The 6,000-nt window shown below is 38.6% G+C and overlaps 1 protein-coding gene across 5 annotated transcripts in view; it reads right to left on the reverse strand.

Annotated features, from left to right (window-relative positions):
• The window catches only part of ZFYVE16 (zinc finger FYVE-type containing 16), a 40,918-nt gene extending 35,324 nt beyond the window's left edge, over positions 1 to 5,594 (reverse strand). For 2 of the 5 annotated variants that reach the window (XM_023750367.1, XM_006081272.3), the window contains exon 1: positions 5,498 to 5,592. The gene's annotated coding sequence lies outside the window, so the exon portion shown is untranslated. Of the gene's footprint in view, positions 1 to 1,951; positions 2,258 to 5,497 lie in introns of those variants that run through there. The other 3 variants (XM_023750376.1, XM_023750369.1, XM_023750348.1) reach the window with 2 other exon arrangements.
• Positions 5,595 to 6,000: the final 406 nt, after the last annotated feature.

Below are 6,000 nucleotides of genomic sequence, written 5' to 3' on the forward strand. Positions count from 1 at the left end.
CTATGTCAGTGATGGCGAACCTTTTGAGCTCGGTGTGTCAGCATTTTGAAAAACCCTAACTTAACTCTGGTGCCATGTCACATATAGAAATTTTTTGATATTTGCAACCATAGTAAAACAAAGATTTATATTTTTGATATTTATTTTATATATTTAAATGCCATTTAACAAAGAAAAATCAACCAAAAAACTGAGTTCGCGTGTCACCTCTGACACGCGTGTCATAGGTTCGCCATCACTGATCTATGTAGTAATGGATTTGAATTTGAGACATCAGTATAAACAAACTCATGTTTACCTTAATATGGCACAGATGATTACACATAGAAATATTTCTAGATATTTGTATATAGATAGTATATATATATATATATATACACATATATACAAATACACATATACAGTATATGTACATATATTGCTCTGTCATCTGGGAGGGCATAGAAGCAAGACCTCTCAATGGCAACAATCACAGTTGGTGCCTAGATCTTGGTTTCTCCAATAAAAAGAACCGAGATTCCTCGGAGAAATGGCTGATTCTAAGACTGGGGCAGGAAATATACAAGATGAGCATGGAGCATCTTGTAACGCCAAGAAAGTACACACACATACGTGAGCGGGAGTGCACACACGCACACATGCACACACACACAAATGTAGGAAGTATGTCAAAGGGATACAGGAGTCGACTGAAAGAGCTCCCGAAAGCCAAAGCTGGAACAATTTGAATAATAAAATAAATAAAATAGTACTGGATTATAACCCAAAACTTTAAAACAATCTATGAGATAAATAAATGATTAAATAAGTAAATGAGGGAACAAGACAAATTTGCCATGCAGAAAGATTCCAAATAATGTATGTAGATACTTTGTTCTTAAGGAAGTGGAACATAACTCGCTACTCAGGTGTATGCTGCACACAGTGACTTTCTAAAGAGTACAGTATAAAAAACATCTTTCAGGAGAAACCTGACAAACACTACCTCAAGCCAGAGGACCACGGTTAAGATCAACAGTGACAAGTCATAATGATAGTCTGTACCCTCAGTATGATGTGATGAGAATGGCACTTTATCTCTGTTGCCTTCCTCCCAAAACATATCACCACAATCTAGTCATGAGAAAAACATCTGGCAAATCCCAATTGACATTCTACAAATTAACTGACTAGTAATCCTCAACACTCAAGAGGATCAAAACCAAATTACATCTGAGAAACTGTTACAACCATGAGGAGCCTAAGGAGATGAAACTACTCGGTGTAATGTGGTATCCTGGAACAGAAAAAGTCTATTAGGAAAAAACTGAGGTAATGTGAATAATGTATGGACTTCATTGGTGCATTAATCATGACAAATGTACTATATTAATGTAAGCTGTAATAACAGAGAAACTGGGAATGGGGTATATGGGAATTCTGTACTATCTGTGCAATAATCCTGTAAGTCTAAAACGGTTCTACATTTAAAAAAATGAAATCAAAGCATTGGAAAATAAAGTTGAGAAAATATTCTAGGAAGTAAAACAAAAAGAAGGGGATGAAGAATAAAAGAACGTATTAGAAAATTAGAGAACCAATCTAATAAGGTCTAATATTCAAATTACAAGGACTCCAGAAAGAAAGTATAGGGGGGAAAGAAAGAAAGTGTCAAATAAAATATCCCAGAACTGAAGGATATGGTTCCTAGGTGAAAGGGTGCATTAGGGCCAAACACAATTAATGAAAAACCCTTACCAAGCCACATCATTATGAAATTTCAGAATACCTGAGTGGTTTAAGGGAAGATCACACCACATCATACTGCAATATGCATCCCCCACCTTTCCTTTCCCCAACACTCTTGACCACCCCATCCCATCCTGCTTTCCTTTTTCTCTTTTCTAGGCATTTATTTAATTTACAACCTTCTAACATTTTGTATAGTGTATTTATTACATTTATTGTTTACCATTTAGAATAACTCCCTCTGCAAATTTAAGCTCCATGAAGGTAGGAATCTTGTATTTTTGTTCGCCCATATATTCAAAGTATCTTGACCAGTGCCTGCCACATAAAAATGCTTAACACATACTTAGTGAATAAATATAAAAGCTTCCAGAGAGAAATAACAGGTCACATACAAAGGACTGACTGTCATTTTGGAAGTGGACTTCATGATAGCAAACTAGAAGCGAGAAAACAATGGAACCATGTCTCCAAAATTCTAAAAGTAAATTATTACAACGTAGAATTCTATAATCAGCTAAGCTATCAGCCAAGTGTAAGGGTATAATAAAAAAACATGTATAGACATGTAGAATCCTAAAAATTTGCCTCCCATTCAGTCTTTCTCAGGAAGCTACTAGAAGATGTACCGACATGAGGGAGATAGCAAGGAAGTGGAAGACCTGAAATCCTGGAAACAGGCTACCCAACACAAAGAAAGACAAATGGAATTCACAGATCATAAAAGGACACACTCTGGGAAGAAAGCTCTACAACTGGCCTAGAGAGGAGAGCAACCCATCACGATTGACACAGAGATTGACAGAGTGACAGACAATTACAGGAGAGATATTGAAAAACAAACAAAGATTATCTGATGTGTTTCAATCTACAAAAAGATTTATCTATCTTATCTGAAGGGTTGTTAATAGATTAATAAAAGATATGAAAGATACATTAAAAAGCTGTAAAACATATATTATAAGGTACATGGAAAGATATCTAAAAGAACTAATAACTCTAGGAAAAACAAAATTATATAAAAAAGGAAATCTATAATAATAAAAGCATAATATGCTAATTAGACCAGACATCCTTCCGGACAACCTTCTGGATGAAGCCAGGGCTTCAAGGGAAGCCCGGGTCCCAGGTGCCAGAGGGAAGCTGGTGCCAGCAGCCGGGGGAAGGCCTACTCTTGCACGAATTTCATGCATCGGGCCTCTAGTATCATCATAATATACTACCAGGCTCAGCTGTATACAATATTTACACAATGATGTGAACACTAAATAATGATTTAACTAAAAATTAACATAACTAATTTATGATTATAGAAAAGAGGGGAGGAGCAATGCAATGCAGTGTTTATAGGTGGAGGTAGTTATAACAAACCTATACTCCTATACTCTATAACAGAAATTGGTACATAATATCTAAAACTGTGGTAGGATGGGGGCAGAATGGGGAGACAGCTGTATAAGTACGCATGCTATTTTAAAAATTAGAGGTAAAAAAAGAGTTGAATAATTTATTTCAGGAGCAGCCTTCCTCAATAAGGATTCAATGAAAGAATTAAGCCTTAATGCCCTAAGGCAGTGGTTCTCAACCTTGGCTGCACATTAGAATCACCAGGGAATCTTTTAAAAATCCTGATTTCTGGGCCTCATCCTCCGGAAATTCTGTTTCTTTATTATGGGATGGGGCCACAACATTAGTAACAAAGAAACAGAATTTCCGGAGGATGAGGCCCAGAAATCAGGATTTTAAAAAGATTCCGAGGTGATTCTAATGTGCAGCCAAGGTTGAGAACCACTGCCCTAAGGCATCCACTTTATGTAATAAATTAACTGCTCTTCCATGCATCTTAAGTATAACTAGTTATATACCATCCTTGGGGGAATTGATAAAATAGTTACTCAAATAATTTTCTGTATTTCGTGATTCTGATGAGGAATGTTGATTGAGAAGGGACACTTCTGGAGAATGGGATGCAAGGGAGAGAAGGACTGATGCAAAGGACTATTAGTTTTCATTATAAGTCTTGTTATAGTACTTAACTCTTTAAATTATGTACAGGTATCTCTTTGATAAACAAAACCATTACATTAAAAATAAATAGTAAAAAGCAGTACGGGAACTCTGAATATAGAATGTACAAAAAAATAAAGCACAGGAACTAAAAGGTCTAGAAATAGTTTTTCATTAGAAAAAGCCAAGGAATTTTTCTTTAAAAAATTATGCAATTCAATAAATACTATTCACAAAGTATCTCTATCTATATAACAATGTACTAAGCATTATATTATTTGATGCCTAAAAATATACAATAAGGTAAAATAATTACAAAATAATAGCATAACCCAGCAATTCATAGGTCTGATAATGCAAATACTGTATACTGAAACCTTTTAACATGAAATGTTATTAAGCTGCACATGCTTCCCATTTCAGTCCACCAAGATGTACATATTGTGTCAGTAATCTACCACGGGCAGTAGAAGATACAAAAGAAATATAAGATATACTCCCTATTCTAAATAAGTTTATTATATGTATATATGATAACCTGTTTTAGGTAATATGTTTACTCACTGGGTCATTTATATACTCTAAGATTTACAAACAAATATTTACCATGTTTACAAAAAGAGTTTCTTAAAAATGTCTTCATGATGTTAATAATTGGCAGCGACATGGAAGATAAATAAAAAAATCAACAAAACATAGTAAGGAGACTCCTAAAATGGTTAAGGTAACAGATGATGAGGACCTGACCTTAGACAGTGCAGTGCAAATGGAAAGGAGACAGATATAAAAGTGGTTAGAGAGCAAGAACTATTGGAGAGTGAAAGCAAGGGAGAATGCTAGGGTTACTGCCAGGTTTCCACTGTGGGTGACTGTGCAGTACCACTGACCACCACAGGCAATACAAAGAGGAGCAGAACTGAGGGAAAACATGAGTTCACGTTTGGACTGTTATTTCATGTAACTTGAATACATCCTGGGGGAGATGTCCAATAGGCAGTTGGATATAAGGATCTCGGCTTCAGTAAAGAAGTCTGAGATAAAGAATTGGGAATTGGCAGCAAGAGATCACCTAGGAAGAGAATATAAAAGAGGACAGGAGCCCTGACCGGTTTGGCTCAGTGGATAGAGCATAGGCCTGCGGACTCAAAGATCCCAGGTTCGATTCCAGTCAAGGGCATGTACCTTGGTTGCGGGCACATCCCCAGTAGGGGGTGTGCAGGAGGCAGCTGATCCATGTTTCTCTCTCATCGATGTTTCTAACTCTCTATCCCTCTCCCTTCCTCTCTGAAAAAAATCAATAAAATATATTTTTTTAAAAGATGAGTTTTAAAAAATATAAAAAAGCTCGAAGATGAAGTCAAAACATTAACTGTGGTTAATTACCTTTAAATAATGGGAACATCATTGATTCTTTTTCCTTATTCATTATTATATTTAGAACTTTTTGACATTAGCATATAGTTTAACATGAGGGGAGGAAATAAAGGAAGAAATTGGGTGGAAAATTACATAATACTTCTAGATCAAACCATTAAACTTCTGCCAATTCAAAAAACGACGAGTTGGAAATAATAAACGAAGGAACCTAAGTCGACCAACAAGTTGCCTATTTTGTTAAGTAAAAACATCAACGTATCAAATTTACGGGCTGGTTTCCATAAGAGTCTAAAAAGAACACTCTTAATCTGGAAAACAATGATTTGCAATCACGGAAATACAAATAAATTACTAGTTTAAAAGTTAGGTCATCTTTCAAAGGTACCAAAGAAGGGGAGTGGAGAAGGAACACTGCCGCATCCTTCCGGTCCAAAGTGATGCGAACACGGACCGGACCGGGGCGGGAAGCACCCGGGGCGCGGACGGGTCGCAGGCGGGGGTCGAGTCCTTCCTTCGCGGGAACCACGGTCCCCGCAGCCGCGCAGCCCCTCCCCCGGAGCGACAGCGGCCCGGGGCGCTGCCTCCGCAGTGCCGAGCGCTCCAGGCGACCCGGGTCGGCGGCGCCGGCCAAGAGCCGCCGAGATTGCCCTCCAGGCCTCTGCGGCCCTCCACGCTTGATCGGGGGGACCCGAGGCTGGAGGGTCGGGACTCCCGGGCCCGCTCAGGGGGATCAAAAAAGGACCCGGTCCGGGCCCAGGCTCGGTCCCGGAGTAAGAGGGCCCACACCCAGACCCTGGGTAAGCGCTTTCCTGCGGTAACCCGGCCCCCTCCGGGGAGGCCAGGAGGGTCTGAACAGAAGCCCGCGAAGGCCGGGCCCCAGAAGTATCT

This window comes from Myotis lucifugus, unplaced genomic scaffold, assembly GCF_000147115.1.
Source record: "Myotis lucifugus unplaced genomic scaffold, Myoluc2.0 scaffold_0, whole genome shotgun sequence".
Classification (NCBI taxonomy): Eukaryota; Metazoa; Chordata; class Mammalia; order Chiroptera; family Vespertilionidae; genus Myotis; species Myotis lucifugus.